The sequence below is a fragment of the Podarcis erhardii genome, assembly GCF_964252035.2.
Source record: "Podarcis erhardii genome assembly, chromosome: 3".
NCBI classification, from domain to species: domain Eukaryota; kingdom Metazoa; phylum Chordata; class Lepidosauria; order Squamata; family Lacertidae; genus Podarcis; species Podarcis erhardii.
In genome coordinates this window covers 50,978,162-50,993,934 of record NC_138507.1, presented here as the reverse complement: position 1 = coordinate 50,993,934, position 15,773 = coordinate 50,978,162, and the positions used below count along the sequence as shown (strand labels likewise).

The following is a 15,773-nucleotide window of genomic DNA, read 5'->3' as shown; positions in this document are numbered from 1 at the left end:
CGGTGGCGGGGAGTGGGGAAGGGTAATTTCTTCCCCGCACCTTAATGAACACTAGGCAGAAGCCTGCTGTGTCAGCCAGCTCATGTTACATGACACTGGTAACGTAGTGTGAAGGGGCTGAAGTAACTGGACATGACAAGCCACAACAATGACACATCTGCTGAGGAAATGCAAAAAGACAGGGGTGACTGGGAATCATGGTCAAAAACTTTTACAGAATCTGAAGGAAGAAAAAAAGAATAACCTTTTCGTAAGAATCTGTTGAGGAATGCATTTTTGTCTCACAGAAGAGGAGGGCAGGGGATGTTGGAGTAAAGCTTGTGAGCAGATTCTGGTTTGTATGGCATAATGCACATAGTGGTGTTAAATATGCACCAATTAATTAAGCAAAGTGAAGCCTTTGGAAATAATAATCGGACTGGGTTGCCCCAGCCACTCTGGCTTCCAACAATTCATAAAACCACAGCAAAGCATCAAACATTAAAAACATCCTTATATACTATTTAGGGAAGCACTTGCGCATTTAGCACTTTTTCATTTGTTACGAAGTCATAAGCTTTGGAATGAGCAATCTTATTGATGTCATTCTACACAACAAAATATCTTTTACCTTCACACCGTAATACCGTGAGCCATGGCTGTTGCAGAATGTTCATGAACATTCTGGCTGCTCCGGGGGAAAAAAGCTCACAATATCAGCTTGCAGCTTCTTGTGAGAATTGGCAGGCCAAACTTTCACACAGACTCAGGGAGGGAAGTTGAAACATGGAGGTCTGTGAAGCAATGGAACTCACAAGACAAGGGAAAGATAAGGAGCCATTATGTGCTGTGGCTGAAGGAAGTGGAGGAAGCAGGCAGTGTTCTCAAGGTCATCTGAGAACACTTTTTTAAAACCCTCCTCCTAAAACACATACACATCTAGCAGCAAGAGAGAGTGTTTATTTGGATGAGATGGAGGAACTACATAAGGCATCTTCAAGAAGCCATCAAGAAAACTGACCCACATGAATGGGTTACTCCCCAGACAAAAGGCTGATGGGTCAGGCAACCTGGTAATGTAATTTCCAGCATACGAGAAGGGTTTTATCAGTTACCAGTATTCAAACTTTGCATGTGTTGCTGGTTTTGTAGGTCATGCAGCTGCACAATAATCAATGAGAGCATCGGGGCAGGTGGCTGTGGGTCCCTGGTCAGCTGAACACTGACTCAGTTCAAAATATTTGACAGTCTGAGCTGGATACCGTTGTTTTGGAATATAGTTCAGCATTACCAATAGACAAATCTGTATTTCAGGAATGGAATGGAAAACTTTTGTTGACCTTACTTTTTTGAATCACCTGTAGCTGCCTTCAACGGCATCCCTGTGGCAACATTCATGTGTGCTCCAGACAAGTTATCTCAGGGAGCAGTAGATGGAAGAGCTAGAGATTGGAGCAGGAGCAGAGAAGATTAGGATTCGAAGAAGGGAGCAATGAATGAGAAAGGGGTCTGGCAAACTTGCATACAAAACTGTGTGCAATTGGAGCAATTGGCACTAATCTGCAGGCAAATTTTCACAGTGACTTAAAAAATAGAACTTGCAAACTGATGTGGAACTGAGTTGAACTAAAGATTGCACAAATGAGAAACAGAGATATAAAAAATAATAGTAGTAGTAGTTACAGGTAGGTAGCCGGGTTGGTCTGCCGTAGTCAAAAAAAAATAAAAAAGTTTGTTATTGGTATGAGCTTTCGTATGCATGCAGTGTATCTGAAGAAGTGTGCATGCACACAAATGCTCATACCAATAACAAACTTAGTTGGTCTCTAAGGCGCTACTGGAATGAATTTTTTTATTTTGTTTCAAAATAATAATAAACGGATTTGCCCATCCTTATTGGAGATTATTTAAAACCATTGCAATAGATTTTTTTTTTAAATAAACCACGAACTAGGGCACAAATCACCTCAGAAATAAATATGGCAGCATGGTTAACAATAAGCAGAATCAAGGGGTGCTTCCAGATGGGCAGCTGTTAGCAATATTAAATCACTGCTCCTCCACTGTTACTAGCAAAATTCCACTTGGCTGTCCACTATAACTTACTGAACTTTTTCATCAATCACAGTGGGTGGGATGTAGTGCTTTGAGCATGGAGGGGAAAAGTCCAATGATCAGAATGGTCTTATGAAATTTGGAAAAAAGATTCTAAACTGGTGGTGACCAGTTTCTTTTCTTGTTTACATTTGAAGTATAGTGTTATAGCACTAACATTCATTCATTCAAACAATAGATTTCCAATATGTTAATATTTTAAAAAAATATGTTAATGTTTTAAAAACCTCGATTGAAGCCAATGGAAGAATTAAGGAGCTAAGTTACGGATTGGTTACAGTATCACCAACTACACAATATGTTTAAACTTGATTAAAAAAACTGGGTTTTGGACCAAAGATCACAATCTGAAAGAGAGTTATTACAGAATAAGGAAAAACTACTGTCTAAAATGTATAAATTATTACTGGAATGGGAAACAAAGGACAAGCTGGTTAAAGCTTTAATGACCCACTGGGCAATGGACATAGGGCATAATATAGAATTAAAACTCTGGGAGAAACTTTGGAAGAACGATTTGGAATTTACTGTTTACTACACACTGAAAGAGAACTACATGAAAATGACTCATAGATGGTATTTAACCCTGAGCAGATAGGCTAAGATGTATAAAGTAGAATCAGATTTGTGTTGGAAATGGAAAGAAATGGAAAGAACTTTTTTCGTATGTTGTGGGCATGTAAAAAAGTTAAAGAATACTGGGAAATAATATATAATGAGATGAAAAAAGTGTTTAAAACAAACTTCCCAAAAAACCTGGAGGCATTTCTGTTAGGAATTGTTCAGACAGAGGTCCCCAGGTGTCAGAAAAACTTATATGTGTATGCAACAATGATGGCTCAGAGTTTGTTAGCCCAAAAATGGAAAGTGAGATAGGTCCCAGGTAAGGAGGATTGGCAGCTTAAGATGACAGAATATGCAGAGTTAGCTGGTCTAACAAATAGAATAAGAGAGAAAAAAGAACAGGTATTTTAAAAGGAGTGGAATTTTTTTGTTGAGTATACAGAAAACAATTGTGCACAGTTGAAAAACGCTGGCAGTATTAGGGTAAATTCAACAGTATAATAAATATTGGAGTGATGTAAGATAGGAAAACTGGGTTAGATGGTTACAGCAAAATATGCAGGAATGGTGGATAACCATGGAAGGGGAAGGAAGGAAGTCACTGAATGTATGGTATAATGAAAGACGTTTAATTTGAGATGAAAAATTGAAAACATATATAATAAATTGAAAGCATATATAACATATAACATATATAGTACTTAAGGCTGCAGCTATCAAATCTGCACTTCCTAAAGCAGTATGAGAACAAAAATATAGGCATCCTTCAAAATTTGCACTTACCTGAATTTTGCAAGAGAGTTCTTCAACCGAACAATGCTTACAAAAATGCATATATTAGAGCAAAGTGTGCATATAAATGAAGATAACATAAAAATGAATTATATTAGGAGAACTTGCTTGCAAAATGTGTACATGAGTCCAAACCATATGTTTATTACGAGGGATGCACACTAACATGCTGAAGAATTTGCATGAGGATTTTTAAAAATAAAAAAATCACTGAAGAAATGTGGACAACTGAATTTAAGACTGGAAAAGTGAGAAACCAAAAGAGCTGAAATTGACACGTCCTTCTATCGCTTACCCCCTGTGTTTTCCTTTCATTAGCTATAACACAACGACACTCATTCATTTAAGCTGTATTTCCCTAATATTTTAAATAATTATACCTCGGGTTACATACGCTTCAGGTTACATAGGCTTCAGGTTACAGACTTTGCTAACCCAGAAATAGTACCTCGGGTTAAGAACTTTGCTTCAGGATGAGAACAGAAATCGGGCTCCGGTGGCGCAGCGGGAGGCCCCATTAGCTAAAGTGATGCTTCAGGTTAAGAACAGTTTCAGGTTAAGAATAGACCTCCGGAATGAATTAAGTACTTAACCCGAGGTACCACTGTATCTGGAAATGCATTTTAGCACTGATTAAAAGGTTGTGTTTTTTTTAAAAAAAGAAGACAAACATGGGAGTTATGCATGCTGCAAAGGTGATAGTGAGTTTGTACTATGCAGTGAGAGGCTAACCTGCCTACTAGGTCACTGTTCACATCAAAACTGTGCCTCTTAAAAATGATGGAAGCATCACACTAAGTGCATCTACATCTGCGGAAATTGTGCTGCTCTTCCCCTCTTTAGAAAAACTTGATATTTTTGCGATAAGAAAAAGGTTGGGTAAAAGAAAAGCATTACAATGGACAACTGAGTTGCATGAACTTCCTGTAAATATGAGTGAATGAGGCATGACAATTCCAAACTAAACCCCTAATGTGGAAGAACTTAAGAGGAAGATTTTATACAACAGGCAAGAAAGGTTTCTTTGCAAAAGTGAAAGTGAAAATGAAGGCATATGAAGAGCAAATTGCTAAAGATACACATCTTTAAATACTTCAGGAGCAGGCCCAACCAGAGTGCTGTTCACATAACACCCCAAGCTGAACCTTGGCTTAGCAAGACTGCCCAACTGCACAATTTGTCAGGCTCCTGGAGATGAGCTTGCAGCCAATTTGCTCCTCCTTGGTTCTGTTCTCTCCTATTTGTGGAATGAAGAGTCTCATATAACCATTAAGGCATGAAGGGAATTAATACCATAGCGCAAGGTGTCCTGCCAGGTTTAGCTAGGTCACCCCTCCTTACTTTGGGAGGGAGGTAATCAAGTCTATTGCTCTCTTGCAGTCTACTTGAGAAGCTCAGCATGTAGAGGTCTGAGTAAGTTGCTCCAAGCTCAAACTGTATGGCTTACATGAGCAGTTCTTGCATTCATATACCAGTAATTTTGGAACTGTAACCACTCTAAGTAAGCTACGTTTTACTGCCTGTGCAACATTTTCTGAATGCTGTATGGAAAAACACATGAGCCTGACCTTTGGAGAGCAAACCTTTGTAAGTAAACCATTTTTAACATAGTAAATGCTCGGTCTTTTTCTATGCAAGGGGAAAAGGAAAACTTCAGAAGGAACTCACAATAACATATTTTAAACATCTAACATCCTATATTTCCACACTTTACTGCACATTTCGTGATTTTACATGGGTTCTCTCACCAAAGAGTACTTGCCCCAAACTTTGATCTTGGCATTCAGGGAACACACTCCCCCCCCCCCATTGCGAACCCACAGCAATGTCAAGCAAAGCTAAACTAAGGCTTGGCTTTGCATGCCATATGAACTGAGACTTAAGGTTAAGCTCCAACCACACTTACCAAGAGCTGTAACCAGTAGAGCTGCTACATGTCTTCCTAAAAAAAGCTTTTGAACTATGGCAACCCTACTAACCAGTATACAATGTGGAGAAAATGTATATAATTATTTTTCTCCCATGTTCTTAGGTCTAGAACTCAGAGTTAACCAGCAAGGTTGTTCACAAGTGGGACTTGCAACTTGTGCAGTCCAGCCAGCCATAATGTCTTCTAAGTTACTCCATTCCTCCTTCTCTCCAGTTTTCTGTCAGTCCATCTGACAAATACTCAGCATATCATGGCTACTGAGCCTGCTCAAACCTCTATAGGCTACTTTTGTGTGCTTTCTCAGAGATGTTCATTACAATAATAGCATATATAAGTGTATATAACTGCAGCAGTAAATATAATGGTGGTGATAGGCAAAAGAAAGTACTCAATGCAAAATTAATTTCACAGAGGATAGGTCTTCCAAGGCCTGTTAACCTTGGTGGAGGAATATAACTTTCATGCTTAGGTGCAGTATACAGTGGTACCTTGGGTTACATACGCTTCAGGTTACATACGCTTCAGGTTACAGACTCCGCTAACCCAGAAATAGTGCTTCAGGTTAAGAACTTGGCTTCAGGATGAGAACAGAAATTGTGCTCCAGCAGCGCAGTGGCAGCAGTGGGAGGCCCCATTAGCTAAAGTGGTGCTTCAGGTTAAGAACAGTTTCAGGTTAAGTACGGACCTCCGGAACAAATTAAGTACTTAACCTGAGGTACCTCTTTACCTCTAATTATCAGATGCTGGGGACAGGGCTTCCTAAACTTGGGTCTCCAGCTGTTTTTGGACAATAATTCCCATCATCCTTGACCACTGGTCCTACTAGCTAGAGATGATGGGAGTTGTAGTCCAAAAACAGCTGGAGACCCAAGTTTGGGAAACCCTGAAAATCATGTCCTGCTTGTAAGCTTTCCAGAAGCATCTGGTTGTAAACAAAATGCGAGATTATATGGACCTTGGTCTGAACCAACAACGCTGTGTTCATTTTTGTCTAACATTTTTCTCCAAAGAGGCCTATATTACTGGGGACTGCCTTTTGAATTTATAACAAATCGAATGCAGCAAATTATATATAAGCCTGTAGTGAATGAGGGATGTTGCACTCTTTTCTTTTTTAGAGCCACAATAAAACCTAATCTAATCGCAGACATCACAGTGGTACATGGGAGGATGATTGTTGTTTAATTTTATTTGCAGGAAGTTTTCCTCAAATGCTACCGGCCTGTTCTATGCCTTGGAAGGTGAATGAAGATAAGATCTCCTCCTCACTGAGGGAGACTGTGATGAAGATGGAAAGGGGAGCAACTTCCCTGGGCTCCATCCTGCCCATCCTCGCCTGCTATTTTAACCAACTTTTGTAGATAGCGTTTTGTGCCCATCACTGTTGCATTGTAGGCACCTGATACGCCCTAGATCGGGAGCACAAGCGTTAGTACATAAAATGGCTAGCCTGCATAAACAGTGCCATTAACTGAGGAAAACATTTGTTGCGTCAAAAGCCACAGCCGCCTGCTGTCGTTATCGCCAGTCGAACGAACGACAGATCCTTCATGTCGCTGATGTCGTCTAAAGCGCAATACTGGGCCACGTTGCTGCATGACTGGGACAAAGAGATGATGATACAGTCTGGTTACTATGGCAACAAAGGAGGGATAGTTTTTAAAAAAGGAGAGAGAGAGAGAAAGAGAGAGAGAGAAAAAGATTGAGAGAGAGAGGTTCTTAACACCCACTGTAATCATTGTCAAAGAATTCCTGTTACTGTAAGGGACATTATTTTAAAAGTACAAATGCTTTTTACCTATTTATGCAGACTTTCTATAACGTGACACATCCCTCCCTCTTTAGTTTAGCTGCAGCGAGCGGAAGAAAACACAGCACAGCACAGCACAGCACAGCACCACACACACACACACACACACACACAGGCCTCATTTTCTGCTTGTAAAATGTGTGTGTATGTGTGTGTGTTCTTTAAAAGGCAGTGGTTGGCTGGTTTTCCGGACATGATGTGGTTGAAGCTGTCATCGTAATGGAAATTCATTGCTGTAGCTATGGTAAATCGAGTTTTCTGCCTGTGCTGAATGCATTAGTCTAATGAGATGTTTGCAGCTGGAGAGCGGAGCTGCTGGAGATGTACGGTGTGCTAACGGACAGGGGGAAAATGGCTTGTGGAACGGTCTGCGTGCACGTGCTCCAAGTCCTCTACTCTCTGGGCCAAAATATCTGGTGTCTGTAAAGAAGCTGATCCATCATTAAAACATAAGCAATAGGTAAGGGGAGGGGGGTTGTTGTTGTGGTGGTTGTTTTCCCTGTGCTTTGTTGCTGCTGTTGCTGGGTCATCCCGTTATTAAAAAATCAGCTGTCATTATATCAGCATGCCATGCTATCGACTTCAATATTTCTACAGCCTTTTAATGTGATTCATACATGTATGCATATGCACATATCCTGGTGTACAATTTCAGGGAACACTCAAGCCTTAAGTTTAACCACCTTAATGCTAATTATCAGTACTGTCTTTGGAACAGTTCCGTATGGAAAGGCATCCTATTAAAGCCTTCTGCATGTTTTGTTTTGTCAGTATCAAAGTGTGTGTGTGTGTGTGTGTGTGTAGTTAATTCTGTGGTTTTGATGATAAATGAATGTCTTGAAGGTTTTTCATATGTTTGTCAAAGTGGACTTTCCCCATTTCTGACAAGTAAAGGGGTGTGTGTGTGTGTGTGTGTGTGTTTTGAAAACTGCTTATACCAGAATATAAACAGTGTGGTTATAGCCTAGATTTTGCTGTTACGGCTATGAATCCCTTTAAACATTCTGTCCAAAACTGATCTATTTATACCTGAAGATTTATGCTGATGTACCCTTAATGAAATTCACAGGAAGCCCTGTATATATTTTAAGCATGATTTTAACTTGGAGAGTGTAAAACATAGAACTTACAGAGAATACCATTTTTTTTTTTTAGCTTTGGATGTGTTTACCTGTACTATATTATTTTATATGTTTTAAAATGTATATGGAAATGTGTATTTGATGACTATTTAGTGGAACACCCAGAAACAAAAACAGTCTTCGTCTGAGTCAGGGGAAATGCATCTGTTGCATGAAAAAGCCTCTCCGATGCCCCTAACACAATTACCTTCCACCTTAGACCAAGGGGATTATCAATGAGTAATTGAACAATGAGCATCTCTCAAAGTTGCTTCTCTCCCCCCACCCCACCCCCGTTTGTAAATACGAGTCCATGAATGGGCTTTCAGTGAATAGGTTCATCTCATTAAGGAGGGATAATATGGAGTTTCCTGCTCATGTGTGACATGTTCCTGAAATTCAAATTTTATTTTTAAACAAAATGCCTGTGGATTTGTGGTCAAGCAGCCTCTTGATGGGTGGATGCTTTTAAAAATAAAATAAAAATATTATATGCTCTTGGCTTCTAAGGCTGGCTCCGCAGAAAAATAGAGGTTGGGGGGATGGGGGGAAGCAGACACAACAGGAGTGAATGAGTAGAAAATGCCGAGTGTTTGTTCTGTGCATATATAGAGCTGCAACCTGAAAATCAGAGGATTTAGCTGGACTGAATTGCTTGCAGCTTTCTCAGAGATTCAGTCATTACTATCTTGAGTTTAGGACAAGTCTTTAGGGACAAATCTGATGCTGATGTGAATTGGTGGCTCTGATCCTGGAGCCAGCAGAGCTTGAGAAGTTGGATACAGGTTGAGTTTATGTCCAATAAATTCTGTGCTTCTGCACTGATATTACCTATCTGTGGATCAGGCAGAAAATGTTTCAGTAGCATATTCCTCCAGCAGAGGATTTACTGACCTTTAAAATACCTGCTTTTAGAGATCTTTTGGCAATATTAGGTTCAATATATTTCTTGCTTATTCACTCCCATGTGTATGTTTCAAAGAATTGTCTTACGGTGGTTGTTTTCTCTATACAATTTTGTCAAGAGTGGTTAAATTTCCATTCCTGGAGAAAAAGCATGAATCTATGTCCTGGGCTTGATCAAAAATTCCTGGGCTAGATCAAAAATTTGAGTCTAATCTCTTGTCGGAATCAATCCTGACACACAGGCTTGTACAAATGTGGCAGCTGGATAGATTTGATATCTTTGCGTCTTCAGAGACCTGTTTGAAGCATTTGTAACCAGAATGCTTTGTAATACACAGGTGAATGCCATGGGGAACGGAATTAATACTACAAGCTGATCTGTGAGTTTGAACAGCCTTCAGCAACAGTTTATACTGTGAATGAACAAAAGGTGACCACACAACCAATAAGGGATATCCCACCCCCTCAGGCACTTACCAAGACAGCTTAACTGATACCTCTACCTGGGGATTGTCCCCAGTTAATTTTGACCCTTACTCCTTCTTTACTGTCCCCAAATTGAGAACAGTTATTTGAAAGTGAGGTGGCATAGCATCCTTTCTGCTTTCATACAAATTCCCCTCCCTTTGCAACCCTAGCAATGATACTACTTTGAGCTGGCATAAGGAAACTACAGACAGTGACACCCCACCCTTTTGCTTGCCTGCAGCCTGCATTGTTCAGTTACATTTTTCACTATCCACTCAAAGTTTTGGATCCAGTACAGTACTAGAAAGACGCTATGAGGATATAAAACCTGCATCTCTCTCTCCCCCTGCATATTTTCAACTATGCAGCACTCATTTTGCTTATCCATAAATTAATATCAGGTTGCATTGGTAAAACAAAAAATAGTACTAAAGTCCCCCCCCCCATCCAGTGTAGATTTAAAGGGGGTCAGACCAACACATGGAGTATGGGTCTATTAAGAACAGTTAGCTATGATAGCTCAATGAAACCTCCATGTTTGGATGCAGTAGCTCTGATTATTAGTATTAGATTCTAGAGACAAGATAGGACTGTTGCCTTCACATCTTTGTACCTGCTTGGCCACTGCAGGGTGGAAGATGGTGAAACAGATAGATTTTTGGACTGATCTAGAAGCAGTTTTCTTATGTTTGCATGTCCCTTCTTTTGTCTTATGAAATTGGGATTTTTGTTTTATTTTGTTGACTCGGAGTGCTTAAAGCAATTGGAAGAGCAAGGTTACAACAGGAATAGACCCATGACAACATGCCATGGTGTTTAAATATTTCAGGATTTTTATGTGTTTTTAAAATATATATATATATATAAAACAGAGAACAGACCCTGCAAGCTTGAGCCCACATTTAAAATGCTTGTATCTTTTAGGCTAATAGTAAGAACAATTGTCACATAGTGGCTAAGAGACATGGACTGTATACACAGTATATTCTTAAAGCACATTTGAAACACATTCTTTGCCTTAAAAAACCTCTGGGCACTGTAGTTTGTTAAAGGTTGCTAAGGCTAAACTACAGTGCCCAGAATTCTTTGAGGGAAGGAACATGGTTTGAATGTGCTTTAAAGGTAAAGTATGTACACAGTGTAGTCAAATAACATGTTTGCTATCAATTTAGGAATCTTTGGCAAGCCACTCCTCAGTCTGCTCTGCCCTCCTCCCAAATATGTAGTTTGTGGGGATAAGAATACTGCTGTGACTCACAAAGAGGGTATAAGGATTGCTGAGAGAATGTGCCTGTTTTAATTTTTTAAAAGTTATTTTTCATTTTGTTATTTACAGCAGTTTTCCTCAAAGACAAGAAACATATACCTAACAGGAATTTGAATAAAATCCTCAGTATCTAACAGTCACACTAAGCATTCTCTCCATTATACTATCCATGATGGCTGATATCCAACTTAGTCATATTCAGAGTACATTTGTTCAAATCAATGAACTTAAGTCATTTAACTCCATTGATTTCAGTGGATCTACCCTATGACTACTGTTGGATATCACCCAATATCTGATTTATATAGTCACACAGATGTGTACTGGAAAACTATAGTGTTGTGCAATTCAGTCCAATATCTCAAAGCTTTACTCTTCCTTCCTTAACATGTATATGGCATATAGAATGTCTTCTGCATCACTTAGTTACAGCTTAAGAGATAGAAAGGACTGCTCTGTAGGCTGAGTGGTGAAATGCTAAATTTGGGTTGAGTTGCAATATACAGCAGTCTCAGCAGCTCACACCAGGCTTCAAGGAGCTTCTCAGTCTTCATTCTCAAGCAGCTAATTTTGCCAAGATGAAGTAGCCTTGAAACAGGGCTACGTGAAAGGTAGCAGAGTAAATTTGCATAGCAGTAGGTTTCAGAGATCAGAAGCCCCTGGGCCAGGAGGAATACCTCACAAACCAGAGAGGCACCAGGGACATTAGGCCTTGGAAGCCAGCCCTCTGGAGAGGGGTGGTGGTGGTTCATGTCTGCTACTCACCCCCCTCTCAGAGTGGCCATCCAGAAAAAATCTAGTTGCTGACCTGATATCTGCTGAACTGATGTTTAGTATAATTTAGTGACCAGAAGGGATATGTAGCCAAACATTCATATGTGTCTCAGCTGAACAGAATAACTAGTGTGTATATATGTATATATTATTTATACATAAATGTATATTTTGCTCTTCACACTGAAGACTTCCAGAATGTCTAACAACCATAATTAAAAACAATAATCAGGTAGAAATATAGGTGTATTCCTGTTAAACGGGTCTTTTAAAAATCCTGTTATTCATTTAGCAATATCTCCTCTTTATGCTCCAAAAGATGAGAATAAAGAGAAAATATCTATTTACTTCCTTGCCCAAATGGCACGAATGTTTGAAATAAGTTGCTGTTAATATATAGGTGTATTAATATGCTGATAAGTGAAACAGTGATTTGTTAACCTCCCCATTTAAAACACATTTTAAAACAGATTTTTCTGCATATGTAGAAAATACTCTGAAGATACAAATATCTCAGTCATCCAGAATGAGATGGTTTGGTGTGTAATTTTGTGAGAATACAGAACTGTACAGGGGAAAGAAATAGGATAAATGTGCATGCGAATCAATTAAACCCTTACAGATTTCAGTAAATTAAGACTTAAAACTTTAGGTAATTAGGGGTGTGTGAGTATGAACTTTTAGTTTTTCACCCCAGTTTTGCTGTTGGTGAAGCAACTGCCGGTATAGGTAACTTGCCCCCCTGCTTTTCTGTAGGCAGGTAGATAAGATTGTATTTGGACAATGAGAATGAGTCAAAAGGTTGCTAAACAAAGGTGAGAGACTCACCCTTTGAAATACCAAATATGAAGGGGAACTTAAGATTTAAAATGATAGCGAGGCACCTCCTACAGAACTTGAGAGATAATTCTTAGTATATAGAATATGGTATACATATGCATAGTATACCAGGATTGGATTTCTCTATTAAATCCCATAGGTTCTTATAAAAGATATAAGACGTTGCCATTTCCCAGCACCATCTGTGGGAATTTCCCTGAGGAGAAATGCTATTTGAGAGAGAAATAGTCAAGTCTATAGCCGTGTGCTACAAGTGGACTTTGAGTATTGGAAAATGCTAATGTTGTGAGGAATCTTCTAATCACAGGTATCGCCTAGGTAACCAGAAATTGTGAAGGAACTTTAAAAAGATTAGCTATTGCTACATTCATTGTTTCGTGAAAGATGATTGACAGATCTTTATTACAGGAAAAGCATACAGGATATGCAGCAAGCTTCTGTGACTATACTGTACTAGTAACAGAATGCAAGTCATCACATTATCTCTAGGTCTGTAATTATTTTTTTTATTTTTTAAAAAATAGTTTCTATGCAAAATTTGCATCTGAAGCATCAGAAGATGGCTGCCTATTAGTGGCTTCTAGTTCACTTGTGGGGTGTGGAACTAGAATCTTCTGCTGTCTATTTGATGAAAATGCTCAGATCTATCTATGGCATATCCTGGAAGAAGGCTGGGGTGCCCAGCCAGATAGGCAGGGTATAAATATAAATATAATAATAATAATAATAATAATAATAATAATAATAATAATAATAATGGCATGGTGTTTGAGCTGGACCCTGAGCAGAGGCATTCCATACTACCATGTTTTGCTGTAGAGGCAACTTGACTAAGGGCTTATCCACCATTCCTCTTGTCCCACTGTTTACCCTCAGGAAAAATTGCTCTTTAGCACTCAATCGAAGAAAATGGAAATTTGGGGTTGCTCTAGATTGAGGTCTGCTCTGATTTAGCACAAAAGAGTGGGTTTTTCCTGGGAAATGAATGGGACAAGGGGAAAACCACTGAGCTCCACGTTTTCTAGGCATGGGACAAGCAGAAGTTTGGATGAGCCCTGAGATTCTAGAGCAGTGCTCTGAAACCTCAGGAGCTGGGCGGGGATGTTGTCCAGCCCAGTGGAGAGAGATTTGCAGTACAAGTGACTCTATGATCTGAAAATGGCACAGCTTATAACTGCTTACACACACAGAGAAAAATATGTTCATAAGAGACTATCATGAAAAAAAATCTATTTATCCTTAATGTTGCTGCAGCTGTGCACTTTGCCTTTGCAACAGATAAATATTTTGCATATATCTTATCTCCCGATTCCATTTGGTAGCCTCCATCTATTTTCCCTATCAATGACGATGAGAGATGTGCCTAGTAGCTCTCTCATGGCTCAGTAAATACTTGAATTTATTTGCATATTAAGTTAGTGGCATAGCTAAGTGTAGCATTACAAAATACTTCACAATGGGCCTAGTTCATCAGTAACGTGCCTAGGATTGATATTTTCAAGGCCCCTTAACACTAACAAAATAACTGCATGAATTCGGGAAGCTGGGCCATCATGGAGGCAAATATTTGTTTTATTGAGTCTCTGATTCAAGGGCTTCTGAAGTCAAATGCGATTCTTTCAGCCAGTCAATTAACTGTTGAAATTAAATAATACATTTTCTCCTTTCTTGCTTTCAACTGAAACCTTCTCCTAAAAAATGGTGAAATTATTTCATTGTTTGGCATATTCATCCTTTAATGTAAGGAAAGAACACTTGCCACAATCCTGACACTCCCATCTGAATATGCAAGTCTGTGCACCAAAAATATAGCTGTGTGCAGAGAGGCAGAAGTGCGGGAAGCAGACTAGAACCATGTACAAGAACAACGAGGCCAAAACTTCATTGGGTACAGGATCATTGGGGTTTGATCTTGCATAAAGGCAAGGATCTTCTCTCTTGCTTCTAGGCTAAGGTTACCAGATTTCCCTGTTTCCCAGGGACAGTCCCCGGATTTACAAATCAGTTCCCTGACAAAATCCATCTATTTATTAGGAAGCTGAAAAGTGTCCCCGGATTCATTGGAAAAAATCTGGTAACCTTATTCTAGGCAGCCCATATCCTGCACTGGGATTCCACCCAGCCTGCCTGCTGGGCAACCAGTAGGAATTGCCATGGGGAGGTTCACACCAAGGTGTAGGCTAACAAACAAATTAAAACACGCACCAACATTCTACATGTTTCAGCAGGCATTTTAAAGGGTTTTTTAAGCAAGCTCTGAGAAGAGGGAGTTCCAAAATTTGGTGCTGTCACATTGAAAGATCAATTTCTTACAAATGCAGAATGGGTAATATATAATACCTGTAGTGTAGCAGTGCCAGTTCTGCAGATCAAAGCGGCATAGTGGGCATATTTGGAGTAAGGTGATCTGTCTAACAGGTACTGGTCCCAAGTTGTTGAAGGCTTTATATACTAGTAGCAGCACCTTGAACTTGGTCCAGTAGCAAATCGGCAACCAGGGCAGCTTCCAGATCAAGCACAAGGGAAATCTCACATAGAACACATTGCAGTAATCCAGTCTTGGTACTTTATGTCATTATTTTACCCTATTAGGGTGATGTAAACACAATATAAAAAACAGATCACTGCATATCCTTTAGCTGTGGGATAAGTATGGTTCCTCATGGCTTTGCAGTGACAAACATTCATTATCATGCTTCAGATGAACTGTCCACCTTCTTAAAATGTTAAACCACTGCTGAAATATTCATATTTTATCTGTTCATTCATTGCCTTATTAATTTTTTAAAAGGAAACTTTTTTTTTAAGAAAAGAATAGAGCAGTTTTTTTTGTTATGACACAGGAATGCAGCCAATTGGAATCCTACACAGTTTCTGATTCTTACTTGCAAAGCTGATACTCCCTGCAAAAGCTCAACCCTAGAGAAGAAAAGTATGTTTGGACTGAATATAGTGCTTTAAACTCAGTACCATTATCCTAAAAAAAAAATTATACATGTATTCTCCTTCCTGTACAAAATGCCAGTTTTACAACTTGTGGGATTGCAGTAATTTTATGATGTCTGCACAATATTGACTCCCCCCCCCCCAGTTTGTGTTTACTTCATGAGTCCTGGCTTCATTTTAGGGTAAAAATGAATGTGGTGTCTCTTAAATTCTGCTTAAATTCACTGTCTGCTGTCTGCTTTTCAAATAAGTGGAAAGGAA

General features: G+C 39.3%; 1 protein-coding gene across 2 annotated transcripts in view; it reads left to right on the top strand.

Moving 5' to 3' along the window:
- Nucleotides 1-7,091: 7,091 nt before the first annotated feature.
- The window catches only part of SCML4 (Scm polycomb group protein like 4), a 71,935-nt gene continuing 63,253 nt past the window's right edge, over nucleotides 7,092-15,773 (top strand). The window contains exon 1 of one of the 2 annotated variants that reach the window (XM_081857277.1): nucleotides 7,092-7,650. The gene's annotated coding sequence lies outside the window, so the exon portion shown is untranslated. The remainder of the gene's footprint in view (nucleotides 7,651-15,773) is intronic. The other variant, XM_081857276.1, reaches the window with a different exon arrangement.